This window comes from Saccostrea cucullata, unplaced genomic scaffold, assembly GCF_032062105.1.
Source record: "Saccostrea cucullata isolate Sc308-1 unplaced genomic scaffold, CSIRO_AGI_Scuc_v1 ctg9019, whole genome shotgun sequence".
In the NCBI taxonomy this organism is placed as follows: Eukaryota; Metazoa; Mollusca; class Bivalvia; order Ostreida; family Ostreidae; genus Saccostrea; species Saccostrea cuccullata.
In genome coordinates, this window is record NW_026925632.1 from 11,470 (window position 1) to 26,440 (window position 14,971).

The 14,971-nt window shown below is 35.7% G+C and overlaps 1 long non-coding RNA gene across 1 annotated transcript; it reads left to right on the forward strand.

Moving 5' to 3' along the window:
- Window positions 1-4,192: 4,192 nt before the first annotated feature.
- On the forward strand, window positions 4,193-13,971 carry LOC134269394 (uncharacterized). Its single transcript, XR_009992572.1, has 3 exons — window positions 4,193-4,362; window positions 7,028-7,298; window positions 13,513-13,971. It is a non-coding gene; the product is annotated as an uncharacterized LOC134269394 (long non-coding RNA).
- The last annotated feature ends 1,000 nt before the right edge of the window (window positions 13,972-14,971 follow it).

Consider the following 14,971-nt stretch of genomic DNA (forward strand, 5'->3'; position numbering starts at 1 on the left):
TCGTCTCTACACGAGATAAACTCGCTTGATTAAAATTATTTGTTAGATTGCATAAAATTCAAATCAAGCGGGTTTATTGCCTGTAGAGATGACTATAAATGGCTGAGAGGTGGACAAAATATACATTTTGACTACAGAATGTGTCTAAAATTAGGGAATGAAAGGTAGTTGATTGACCAATGCTAGAAAATGGAGAAATTCTGCCCAAAAGTGCGCAAAAAAATATTGCGCCGTAAATTGCACCTTTTTTGCATATGGGGATCTGTAGCGTTATGGTCAAAGACAAATATATAAAACCATAACGCTGCAGATCTGCAGCTACATGGTCACCTGAGCATATTATGCTCAATTTGAAGAATACATGTATTATGTAAATTATTGAATTATATTGACTTTTTCCGTGGTAAAGCCCAATATGAAGAAGTGTGCATTTAGAGGCAAACACCTTAGTGCGGGTATTACTGTCTCATGACAGCATCTAGTTCATGTTTTAATTGTTCAATGTTGATAGGAGTAGTGGCTTTAGGCTGGTTCTCTGAAGGTAGTCACAAGCTTTGATTTTGTTTTTTGGTCTTGGTTGTCTCTGAAGTTGCAGTTTTGCTTGTCTCTTGCTTGGGACATTTGTTTTTTCCATGTCCAGATGAAAAACAGATTGCACACACATGGGCTGTCCTACAGTATGGCAGTGCTTATCTGTTGTAATTGAAATTATTACATACTGGTTGACCCTCTACATAAACAATCTGTCTGTCGTAGCAATCTTTGTGACTTGAAGATCTTGTCTGTTTTGCCTTGTCTTTCTCTTGAGATTTTGTTTCAACACTGCACATAGATGTTAAATGTGTTGTTGAACTGCATGTTTCACATTTCCTGACTTCAGCACCAGCTACAACTCGCTTGAGTTGTTCCTCATCCCCTTTACTCCAGTTGATGAGCACATGATTCTGTTTCAGTGCTATGGCACACTTTGTGGAGAAAAGTTTATGATATTCATAAAACTTTGAAGGCCATACATTATGAACCTCAATAATGTGTGCCAGGTATGTGTCTAATTCTTCCTGTCTCCAAGGATATGCATTTTGTGCGCACATTATGTGCTTAAAACACCCAAATGCAGTTACAAATTCGCTTATGCTGAGATTTCGCGAGAGGCGCTTATCTGGCTTGTCTGTTTTGTCTGATGTTGGTAGCTGAGTCTCATATGCAGGTATTAGTAATGCACACAAATTGATGTCGTCCCCCTTTAAGATTTTCTTCCTTATGTCAGGATTTACTAGGTCTATGTGCCCTACTTCTTTCTATATTATCAGTGTTAAGCGTACCTGTGTTTTGAATTTGCCCATGAATCGAAGGTGTCGTTCCTGATGTTCCTCTTTCTGCGTTTGTCATTACTTTCTGGAGAGGATTCTCTTCAGTTTTCTTATCCTTTTCCAGAAGTGTATTTACTGTCTGTTGAAGCGCTGAGCATGATTGCGCCATCATTTGCAAAGTCGAAAGTAACTCGAGATTGTCACTGGCATTGTTTACACTTGTACTTCCGCTTTGAGAGGGTTCCCCAGAACTAATAATGGTTTCTGTGACGTCACATCCACCCAACTCTACTTTTTCCCGCGAAATCAAATTTGTTTCCTGGCGGTTGGCTTTTTCGACCTTTTCGTAGTATAGTTGTCTCAATGCGGTTGCATTAAAACTTTTAGGAACGGAAATTCCCATGGAATGGAGTTTTTGTTGTAGTTCTGAAACCATCCAATTTCATGGATTGGTCATATCTAGGCCTAATCCTAAAACGTTTTGTTCCGAAATAGGGCGAGAATCTTCACTTCTTTTTGCGTTTCTATGCGGCATATTGAACAATGTTATTTTTCTTCACATGAAATACTTCACTTAGGTAAATGTCACCAAACTTTTATCCTAAGTACCCAGGGATCAAACTTTATGTAACACAGTCATCGTATCATATTTCAAGCTGCCGAATTTTCATTTTCATTCACAAGGGTAACGCACTTAAATCCTTAAGTCTCCCACTTCACATTTCGAAAGTTAATCCGATATAAGAAATATCTGTCCAAAAACGGAACGTTAAAGAAAGTATAAAGTATGAACAAATCTTTACTGTATGTAAACACAACTGCTGAAACTTCGAAGATTGTAAACTGCTCTGATTGGTTAGATAAATCACGTGATTCTAGTATGTGGGCTCTTTGAGGGAAATTATTTATAGAAAGCCTGTAAATTCTAGATAGAGTTGTTTTTGGTAATAAACTCTAATTATTAAGAGGCTGTCCACCGAAAAACCAGGCAATAGGTGGCACATGGCATGTCATGGATTTTAATTATTTTTTGCATGTAGACTTCTTTAAGCAAGTGTTCACACATGACAACATCAAAAAAAAATTTAGTGATCCTCTAGTCCTATTTTTGGTAAATGTCTAATTTTAAGTGCAAAAAGGTCAACATTAGGGTATAAAAAATACTACGTTTTTATTTTGTTTTATATGTAATAGATACTCAAAAGCTAGATGTGTCAATCAGTATTATTTATAGGAAAGACTCTTATCTTTTATTTTATAATGAATAAGACTCCAATTTTTATTTCTTTAGAAAAAAAACAATGTGGTCCAAAATTGAGTTTAGCAAGTGACTTTTTGAATTCAATATCCGATTTTTGATACGTTATAAAATCCAATACATTATTATGACAGAATTTTTTCCTCATGTTATTATGAATACAAAGTACAAACTTTTGAGTCATTTCATAAAATTGGTGGGAACAGGTATATTGAGGGAAATAAAAGGAGTCAAATTCACCTATTATCTACGATTTTTCCCAAATTAAACCGATCCCGATCTGAATTATATAAAAAAGAAAATACTATAATTGTATTGTTAAATTTGGCTCTTTTGTTGTTATATACTTCAAAACTTACTAATTTCTATTTTTATACATGTCTTATAGGTGGCAGTTGCCTTTTATTTGATAACTTTACAAATTTTGAATTATTTTCGATCGGGATCGGTTTTATTTTAATCGGGTGTGGTTTTTAGGAATATTTCCTAAACATGGTTCTTTATTTTAATTTACCAGAGAAATAATATGCCTATCTTTTGTTTCTTTTCAGTCAGCAAAATGTTTTAGAAGATTTTGTCATTATATTCAAATGTATACGTATATATTTAAATTCAGTGATACACCTTGTAACATGGTGTCCACGATCGCTGACATCAAGGATGCCGACATCGAGTTCGAGGTTCACGGTGCCACGTGTTTTGCGGGAAAAACCCGTGGTCTGTACTGTACCTTTGATTACAAACACAACGAGTTGATCTACTTTATAGCATAATATGTTGACGGTGCGACCGTTAGAGCGAGCGCAAACTCTTCTATTGTTTTAATTTAGATCGGGCTCGTCAAACCGCACGTGACATTTGGTGCGTCTAGACTCTGACGTCACATGACGTCGTATGTAAGTTACAAATATACCAAGAAAAAACTGAACAGTGCTGAAAGTTAATGAAAAAAGTTACGTTTACAATTTATCGTCAATCTGTATCCATTTAATCAAGGCGAGTAAACTTTTTGTTGAACATTTGCCGTCATTCTCGCGAGAACGCAACTTTGCTAAGTGATGCATTGTGGGTCAAAATTACTGCAGCAAAAAATTCTAAAGAATGAATGTGCAGTAGTCCGAATTTTCTCTTCGCCCAGGCGTTGTCGTTAGAGCTCGCAGTTACGAGCGTCGCTTCGCGACGCTCGCTGCGCTCGCTATAAGGAAGCGTCTCAAACTCTGTCTTGTTGTTTTGAAGTTGTTTATTTCGAGTAATTTCCTTTATTTTCACAGTTGAAAGCCCAGATGCGTGATACTTGATAATGGTGTTTCGAACAGCCAGACACAACTCCCTCCTCCTTTCACGGTGCGCTTTGTGTACGGAACGGTAAGGTTCGTTTCTGAGGTGTAGTAGCACGGTTTAGGGTCTGTAAGAACATAGTTATGATGACCAAGAGTGTCTCTTCAATAATTGTGAACTTCATGGCCCTTGGTATCAACATATATCAGATGAAAAAAATCTAAAAGAATCTATGTGACTATTCCCTGATTTTGACCTTTTTTGCTTTGTCTTCTGTAGCCTCCAAAGTGAGAAGGTATACTACCTAAAAGAACCCCAATCAGCTCCTGGACATGCTGGGGAAGCTGTTTGCATTTTCTTTCATCTGGAGTATTGGAGGTATGTTCAAGCTCCAGGAGGATGCTGATAATTACGACATGATCAGGCTGGGCCAGGACAAGGGGGAGAGGGACGCCAATATCTGTAATGAGTGTGATAACTTCATGCATGAGTTATTTGAAGTGGAACCACCACTTGGTAAGCAATATATTTCATTTCAAAAATGAATACGAGGATCATTCAAAAAGTTTGTAGACTTTTGTCATAACTTTTTATGCCCCCCTTCGAAGAAGGGAGGGCATATTGCTTTCCTGCTGTCTGTCGGTCGGTCAGTCGGTCTGTCGGTCCATTTAGTTTCCGTTCATTTTTTTCATAACCGGTGCACATACTAAAATGAAATTTGGTATACAGGTATATCACATGAATATCTAGGTCAAGTTCTGTTTTGGATACGATCGCACCATAATTGACAGAGATATGCCTCTTGGACTTAGAAAAATTCCAATCATTTGCAGTTTCCGCTCATTTTCTTTAGAGAGGTTGCACATATTGAAATGGAATTTAGTATACAGATTAGTCAGATGAATATCTAGGTCAAGTTCTGTTTTGGGTACAATCGCACCATAATTGACAGAGTTATGCCCCTTGGACTAAGAAAAATTCCAATTATTTGCAGTTTCCATTCATTTTCTTTGGAGAGGTTGCACATATTGAAATGTAATTTAGTATGTATACAGATTAGTCAGATGAATATCTTGGTCAAGCTCTGTTTTGGGTATGATCGCACCATAATTGACTGAGTTATGCCCCTTGGACTTAGAAAAATTCCATATTTTTGCAGTTTCCATTCATTTTCTTTGGATAGGTTGCACATATTGAAATGGAATATTTAGTATACAGATTAGTCAGATGAATATCTTGGTCAAGCTATGTTTTGGGTATGATTACATCATTTTTGACAGAGTTATGCCCTTTTGGATGTAGAAAAATTCCAATTTGTGGGGGAGGGGGGCATAAGTGTTTTGCAAACATCTCTTGTGAGTATTATTAGGGCCCCGCTTGGCGGGCGCCCTATAGTGATCAGTTTGTCCGTCCGTCCGGCTGTCCGTCCGTCCGTCCGAGATCTCTTGTCCGGAGCATATCTTCTCTCTCCTTGGTCCAATCTGGCTCATACTTCACCCACAGCGTGCCTTTGGGTAACCGGTGTGCAGTGACCTTGAACCAGGTTTCTAGGTCAAAGGTCATAGCAGAATTTTATGAAAAACCCTTGTCCGGAGCATATCTTCTCTCTTCTTGGCCCAATCTTGCTCATACTTCACCCACAGAGTGCCTTTGGGTAACTGGTGTGCAGTGACCTTGAACCATGTTTCTAGGTCAAAGGTCAGGGCCATAGCAGAATTTTCTGAAAAATCTTTGTCTTGAGCATTTTTTCTCTCTCCTTAGCCCCATCTGTCTCATACTTCACTCACAGAGTGCCTTTGGGTAGCTGGTGTGCAGTGACCTTGAACCATGTTTCTAGGTCAAAGGTCGAGGTCATAGCAGAATTTTATGAACTATCCTTGTCAGGAGCATATCTTCTCTCTCCTTGGCCCAATTTCGATATTACTTCACTCACAGAGTTCCACTGGTCAATGGATGTGCAGTGAGATTGGTCAAAGTTTCAAGGGCATGGTCAGAATTAGCCTCTCTGTTTAAAAATCTTTGTTTGGCGCATAATTTTTTCTCTTTAATTCCAGTAAATTTATATAACTGGGGATACAAGATAACTTCGATATATATCTGTACCTAGCAATATCCGTGAAGTCGTACTAAATTACTCTAACTGTATTACACAAATGTTCCTCTTCAAAATAAACCCTTTTAAACAACCTTACATTTTCATGTTCATTGTTGAAAGTGGGGCCCTTTGAGATGGCACCATCTCAATGATATCTAGTTTTATTTAACGTCATATTATTATCAAATTTAGTACACATATTTTAACAATAAATCCAAATAATTTGAGACAAAAAATTGGAAAATATCTTGAAAATTATCAAAATTATCAAAGATTTAAGACAGAAAAATGGGGTCACAGAGCAGGGTCTAAATTGACCTATTTTCTAATTATACACTTGATAATGTTGGGAGTCATACCTCTAATAAATGGCTCTTAAATGAAATAAATTTGAAATGTTTAAATTTAGAAGTGTTCAATTACTTTAGATGCTAAAATTTAATGTAATTCATCGCTTCGTTTAAAAGATTACAATGGGAATGACTATTTTTTGAGTGTTAGAGTCTTGAAATCGGACCATGATCGGTCTGCGAAAAAACAAATTATAGTATAAAAAATATCTTTCAAAGAGTTAGTAACGTCATCAAACGTGATGTGCGATTCACTTTTGCGGAAGCTGTGCAAACATGAGTTACGCTATTAAGCTTTGAAAACATTGACAATTTAACTTAAGGTACTCAAACTATTGTTAGCGAACTAGGTGTAAATGGCTATAGATTCATGAATTCAGAAGCAGCAACAAAACATGGATGAAATGAAAAGGCAGAGTAATTTTAAGAAAATTTCTCGATGTTGTTTTTGACGTCACAGTGTTGTTAACCTTGCTCCGTGGTGACAAAAAATGTTACTTTTAAAATTGTCTAACACGAGTTCCATTTTATCAAATGAAATGAAACTTTACACACTGATAAGATAAATGTTTTTACATATAAAAATGTGTTGATCTAAAATTTTGTAAGAATAATATGATGATGGAGGACACTGTATACGTATTTTTTGAATGACCCTCGTATGTGTTTCAGGGCTCTCTTTTTTTATAATTAAAAGAAGTCAAAGATGTTGAAATCCTATATTTTCTTATAACAGGTATAAGATTGCCAACAGGAAACAAGGTTATTTAAGCCTACTTCATTGATATGGAGTCTGGTAACTTTGTATCGTGGGATGTCCTGGTGCCAAACACCAAGTCTCTGATAGAGAAAGGAGCCATCATAACTATAAGGGGAGACAATGGGGGTTTCTGGGGGGCACAAGAAGAAAAGAGAGGAGGCTGAGATTACCCCCACTGTGGACCTCATTCAATTCTCCTTCCTGTCTAGACGTCTGCTGCTGCACAAACATCCTGTGCTGCCAACAGGTGATTGCACATATAGAATTAAGTTTTATTTAATCTCTTTTAGAATGAAAGTCATGAGATTAGGTACAGTAATATGTCTTTATCAAATTTATACAATAGCTTTCAGTTTAAAGTATTTTTTTTTAGTCCAAAGCATAAAATTTACAGATGTATTTTTAGCTCACCTCAACGAAGTTGGGGAGCTTATGTAATACCCTCGGTGTTGGCGTCAGTGTCCTAGGTTAGGACATAATAAAAATATTCCTAGATTCTCATCCCCGCCCGCCTCGATTTTATACCCCCGCCTCGATTTTTTTTATTTCTGTTTATCTTTGTCTTAATTCTGATCAAGATCGGTATTTATCTACCATTCTACTTTCATTTTAAATCAAGCAAAAGTCCGCATGATTTTGACAGCTGAAAAGATATTAATTCCTGTAATACATGCGTATATGTTTTAAACAAGGGTCATTGGTTGAAAAAGATTGGTGGTGATGTGAAGTACGAAGAGATAATTGAACCTTTCCTATGACTTTTATTCAGGTATTTTAGATAAAATTACACCTATTGACCAGGTCAATAAAAAAATCTGCAAAAATTGAAAAAATAAAAAATATAAAATAAAAGCCGCCCGTACACCTCGATTTTTAAAAAAAATTCGGGTGAGAATCTAGCAATTTATTTATTATGGCCTAAAGGTTAAGTTTTTTGAAGCAGTTTTCTTTTTAAGTAATTGTATGTCCTATATTGATTAGACATGCATGGAAGATGCTTCTGGTGTGTTTCACTGTATCAGTCACCGGTCACGGTAGCCTAGTGGTAGAGCGTTCGCTTCGTGATCGGGAGGCCCGGGTTCGATTCTCGATCGCGGCGCCGCGTCATACCTAAGACGTAAACAAAGGTAGTGATTGTTCCTTCGCCAAGTGCTCGGCACTAGAAGTGAAAGTCACGGGTCTTTCGGGTATGACCTTAAAAACGTAGGTCCCGTGTCACGGTAGGCGTTGGCACGATAAAGAACCCTCACTGCTCAATGGCCCTGAGTGCCGAGTATAGGCCTAAATTTGAAGCCCTTCACCGGCATTGGTGACGTCTCCATATGAGTGAAAAATTCTCAAGAGGGACGTTAAACAATATACAATCAATCAATCACTGTATCAGTCAAAGTTTCAAATGCTGCAATTTCAGCAAAGGAATGACCAGGTTAATGTTTTTGGAGCAGGTTAACATTTTTGGTGCAGTGTTTGGTGTAGGTCTCATTTCCAAGGAACTATAAGTCCTATGTTGACCAAACGGCATGGATGATACATCTAAGAATGCACACTATCGAGTTTGCTTCAGATGCTGAATCTGACCTACATTTTCCGGTTGAGTGAACAGGTTAAAGTTTTTGGTGCAGGTTTCATTTCCAAGGAACTATAAGCCCTATGTTGACCAAATGGCATGGATGATACATCTAAGAATGCACACTACCGGGGTTTGCTTCGGATGCTGAAACTGACCTACATTTTGTGGTTGAGTGAACAGGTTAAAGTTTTTGGTGCAGGTTTCATTTCCAAGTAACTATAAGCCCTATGTTGCCCAAACGTGCATGGATGATACATCTAAGGATGCATACTACCAGGCTTGCTTCGGATGCAGAATTTGACCTACATTTTCCGGTTGATTGAATAGGTTAAAGTTTTTGGTGCAGGTTTCATTTCCAATTTACTATGAGCCCTATTATGAGCAAACTTGCATGGATGAAACATCTTAGGATGCACACTAATGGACTTGCTTCGGATGCTGAATTCGACATACATTTTTCAGATAATGGACCAAGTAAAAGTTATTGGTGCAGGTCTATTACCAAAAAACTATAATGCTTATACATGTATAACATTGTATAAACCAAACTTGCACAAATGATGCATTAAGGGATGAAAACTCAAAGAATCAGGGGCAGTAAGCATATATGAGCTGCCCAATATTTTTTAGAAAATTTTATACCAGTGCTATCCTTAAGTTGGTTTATTTTTCATATAACGAGATGTCCAATTTGATGTAAATAGCAATAAAATTTTCAACATTTGATTTGTAGTTGAGTTATCACGATGTGAAGTTGTGTGATTTTTCCGGAATTGAGTAATTTCCATCAAATTCTCACATTCAAAACAAGATTTAGATATGGCCGCACGCAAACAACACGATAAAAAAATAATAGATTGTAGAAAATGGCACAATTAATTATTTCCCAAAGTATCATTCTGTTGTTTGCATGCGGCCACCATGAAAAATATATAAAACGATGTTTTTTGAGGCCGATTTTGATCGCTTCCGGTTTCGGTTTTTATATTCAGACGTAAACAAAGTTGGAGGAAACAGAAAATGTGACAGTAGATTTATCGAAGTTCTAACCATTTAACAGGTAGGGATGAATTGAAAATCAGAGCAATTGTAATTTTACATGCACTGTTCAAAATTAAATCCCCTCCTATACTTATTAATGATAGAAGATTCGACATGACAGACTCCGCTAACTCCATGAACTCGGCCTCGGGGGGACGGTAATCATCACATGCATGTCAAACAGTTGAAAATAGAAAATGTGTATCTAAAATATATCAAACAGGAACACAACATGCTCTCTTCTTTCAAAGAAAAAAAAATAGATTATAAAAAAATGACTTAATCATCGATTCTTTTTGATTTAGGCCCGAATATTCATGATTCATTCATGAACCCTCGATCGGCCGGTTGATCTGCATGATTAGCCGCGTTTTATCAGTTGTGAAAATCTTTACATAGGCCTATACGGCATTGAAACATAATATACTACATTTCTAGGTTGGTGTTTATAACATATTTTTCTGTCTGAGTACAAATACAACCGCCCTGGTACCTGTGTACGTTGTGTAAATGTATGGTGTGCTATAACAGCCAAAAATAAAAAAAATGGTAAGAGGTTTTTTTTTTTTGGTTTTGTTTGTTTGTTTGTTTGTTTTTTTATGTTAAACTGTTAAAGAAATAAAAAAAAATTGTTTCTTAAAAATAAGCTAACATCACTAAATCTAATTAATGTTCTTTGCAGAATAAACAATATAAATTCTTTCTATTTTTCTTGTGGGAACAATGTATTTTTGTTGTTTTTTTTAACTTATTAATTAAAATATTATTAATGTAAAATTAAACTATTGCAAGTATTAAAAAAAATAATTAGATTATCTTGGAATATTATAAATTCATTTAAATCACCATTTAAATGAAAAAGAAATGTTTGTCATTACAAGGTTCATCTTTTTTGTTTTAATTTAAAGTGCCCAATAATGTCCTTGCCTCAGATTTTATTCATTAAACTCAAATAGGTAAATCAATAAAACTGCTATTTAAATTGATTTCATGAATGAAATAATTCTATATTATACCTGGTGATATTGATAAATTATTCCCTTTTTCTCATATATAAAGAAAATCTTATGCAAATGTTTTTACACTGTACAAGTAACCCCCCTCATTCCATAGTTATAGACAAAATGTGCATAGTTACATAATATATATAGTAATTTAATTTTTTTTTATATTTATATTTTAATTGTAGGATGCCTGGAGATGGTCCAAAACAATATCCTGTTACTGGAGCTGTTACTTGTTGGTATTGTCAGTGTCGTGCTGGACCCAGAGTTGTCGGGGCATGTGCCCATGTGGCCTCAGTATTGTGGTTTCTTGGCTATGAAAGACACACGAACTTTGCAGTAAGACCTATTCAAGACTGGGCTGACTACCTTGAGGATGCAGCTTTGCAACCTGCAGTAATGGATGGCTCAACAGAAAGTGAAATGAGTGCAACGGAAGAGTGACATGAATTGTGACATTGGTTTATTGAGAGTGAACATTCTGCAGATTATAGGCGTCTCCATATGAATGAAAATTCTCAAAAGGGACATTAAACAATATACAATCAATCAATCAATCAATCTGCAGGTTATGATATCCACTGCATTAGACTCCCATTATTGTTTTCAACAATATAGTGGAAGGCTGTGTATATATTGTTATTAATTAATTGTAAATAGGGATTTTTATGTATCTATGTTTTTTTTTATGCTTAATTGTGATTTCTTAACATCTGTTATATAATTTAGAAATTAAAATATAGTACATTGTACATCCCAAAAACATATTAGATTCATTGCATGAGTTTAATAAGTTCGGTTGAAAGAAATATTGAAAGATGAATTATGTACTTTGACAAATGAAATGATTTGTTATTATCATATAATTAATTGTTATCAAAATTAATATACTGATGTAAAATGCATAAATTAAAAATTAATGCATCACAAAATGTTTCTCAGATAATAGTAACAATTATAGTGTATTATGCAGTGTGTTTATTTGAATATTGAACTTTGTTAATAATTAACATGATTATATACAAGTACTTGTTATTTTTTGTAATACAATGTAGTTACAAAACCTTTCCAGACAAACATGTACTAGAATAACTAATTCTTTGATGCTTAGGTCATTTTTATGACACTGTGAGGATGATAAACATTATCTTATTATGAGTAAATGTAGTGTTTAAGGCATGAGTGGTGTGATGTTAAACTTTTATGATCTTTTTGGAAAAAGTATAGGTGGGTGATGGGAGTTCTGGAATTTGTTTATGCAAACTGAAATCCCTTATTGTTATTTTTGTCAAGTTTAATGAATTGTTATTAAAAATGTTAGTTGAATACATTTCTTGTTTGTTCACTTTGTGCATTCAATGTATTTTTATGTTAAATACATACAAGCAAATTCAAAGAATTGTGGTGCCCCGCTTTCGGTGTCTTTGTGAGTGAGATGTTATTTTTATGACATATTGTGTCTAATATGAACACCCTATCATATGTCATTTATTTAGAAATTATCATTGAAGTTGATTTTTTTGAAGGATGAAAACCCTAATCCTGACCGTTAAAAACTTATGACCAAAGTGAAAGTTTTTAAAGTAGGTCAACTCCAAGGTCAAGATCAAAGGGTCAAAGTTGTTGATATCCAATGAAAGGTCTTCTCACAAGGATTACGTATGTGAAGTATGAAAGTCCTAGTATCTACTGTTTAAAAGTTGTGACCAAGGTTAAAGTTTAAAAAGTAGTTAAAACTCCAAGGTCAAGGGGTAAAAGTTGTTGGTATCGAATGGAAGGTCATTTTACAAGGTTTACATATGTGAAGTACGAAAGCCTTAGTCCTTACCGTTCAAAAGTTATGGTCAAGGTTAAAGTTTTTTCATAAGTACGTGAAACTCCATGGTCAAGGTCAAAAGGTCAAGGTTGTTGGTATCCAATGAAAGGTCTTGCCACAAAGAATACATATGTGAAATATGAAAGTCCTAGTACCTACCATTCAAAAGTTATGGCCAAAGTAAAAGTTTGGAATTTTTGTGTAAAAGTGGGTTAAACTCAAAGGTCAAGGTCAAAAGGTCAAATTTGGTGGTACCCAAAGAAAGGTCTTGTAACAAGGAATACACATTTATAATATGAAAGTCATAGCTCCACTAAATCAAAAGTTATGGGCAAGGTTAAAGTCTTTGTGACGGACAGACTGACAGACTTACAGACTGACAGACAGACGAATGAGATTTAATGTTCCCCCGCTGTCGCGAAAACTGGGGACAAAAACAACTGTTTTACATTCAAATCCGGTTTTTTTTTACCACTTTTAGCTAAAAAAAATAGTTTCTATTCACATGTTTAAGATCATTTCTGTTGTACTTGTATTAAACATCCATCTTTTATTTCTTTAATCATATTTACAGGGAAAACAAAGTATTAAGAATTTCCAGAAATCAGTGAAAAGTGTGTTATTTTTGTATTGACCCCAAAATGTCTTAATAGTGGTTTTTTCATCAAAATATGTCTGAAAAGGTGTGATTCAATCATAATTCTTTTAATATTTATAATATTTTGTCCATTATGGTTGGGGCATATTTAGGGTCTTAATGCCCCTGATTCTTTGCGTCCGATGCTGGATTTTAGTGACATTTTCATGATGAAGAACTAGTTTAAATTTTTTATATAGATTTTTTCAAAGTATTGGATTAAAATTGCTTAAATATTTTCAATTTTGGAATGTACACTTTTTGTTGGTTAATTGTGTGACTTAGCCTTACTTAAAGACAACATTCATTGAAGTGAGCTCTGTAGTCTCTGATTACCTATGTTTATGTTTATTTTAATTGTTTTCTGTAAAACTGTTCATTTCCACTATTTAGGAGAATCTGGAGTTGGCAAGTCGGCCATTATTAACCACATGTTAGGCAGACTGGGATAAGATGGTGCAACATCCACTAAGAGTGGCACCGTGCTGGGTCAGATCCTCAGCTACTCAGACAAGACCAACACGCTACTGGAGAGTATCTCAAAACTCACAGAAATGGACAACAATGACTAGTCCAAATGTATCAACATCCTTCTGGGAACGGCCAAACCTAAAAGTTCTGCTGGAGTGATCAGTTTTATGTTTCAGTTCTCAGCTCAGACGACAGCAGCTAGACTTAAGGCTCACATCATGCACAAACTCATCAAGAAGGGCAGGGACACTGGGGGCTCCCTGGGGGAAAAAGGTGCTGGTGTTTGTGGATGATTTGAACATGCCGGCCGCTGAGGTATATGGAGCCCAGCCACCCCTAGAGTTACTGATGCAGTTCTTGGAACTTGGTGGATTTTATCATGCTGGGAAAGCTCATCTTATATGGGAGGTATGAAAATAAATACATGTATCATTATGTGTGTAAATCTATTGTAGAACAATGAAATGTAGATCCAAAGTTGCAGAAGTGACTTTGAGTGTTTCTTAGTTTGTAAGTTGGGCTTATTTAACTTGTGAAATACGTAGTCTAGTTTTACTGAACACTGAGAATATATGAATTTTAGGATATTTATGATGTCCATGTGGTGGCAGCCTGTGGACCACTAGGTGGAGGCAGGAACCCCATCCGTTCAAGGCTCCTAAAACACTTCAGGTCAGGCAGCTTTCTAACTCTGAATGTATAATATCTAAATCCCCTCTAGACCATCTCTCAGTTTAGAATTGGTGTTGAATATGGAATATAAAGTGTTTGTGCAATATTTGTATATGGTGTAGTGCATGTTACAGAAATATTTGTTTTTATAAGCTCACCTGAGCCTAAGGCTCAAGTGAGCTTTTCTGATCAAAATTTGTTCGTTGTCTGTCATTGTCGTTGTTGCAGTAATTGTTGTAAACTTTTCACATTTTCATCTTCTTCTCAAGAACCACTGGGCCAATTTCAACCAACCTTGCTACAAAGTATCCTTGGGTAAAGGATATTCAAATTTGTTCAGCTGAATGGCAACACCCTCTTCCAAGGGGAGATAATTATGAATTAGGAAAAATTAATGGCATTTTTAAAAAATCTTCTCAAGAACCACTGGGCCAGAAAGGATGAAACTCATGTGAAATCATCCTCAGGTAGTGTAAATTTAAGATTCTTCAAATCATGACACTCAGGGTAGGGTGTGGCCACAATGGGTCATCAAAGTTTTACATAGGAATATATAGGAAAAATCTTTAAAAATCTTCTCAAGAACCATTGGGACAGGAAAAATGAAACTCATGTTGAATCATCCTCAGGTAGTGTACATTCAAGTTTGTTCAAATCGTGACCCCCCTGGGTAGCCACAATGGCCAATCAAAATTTTACTTAAGAAATA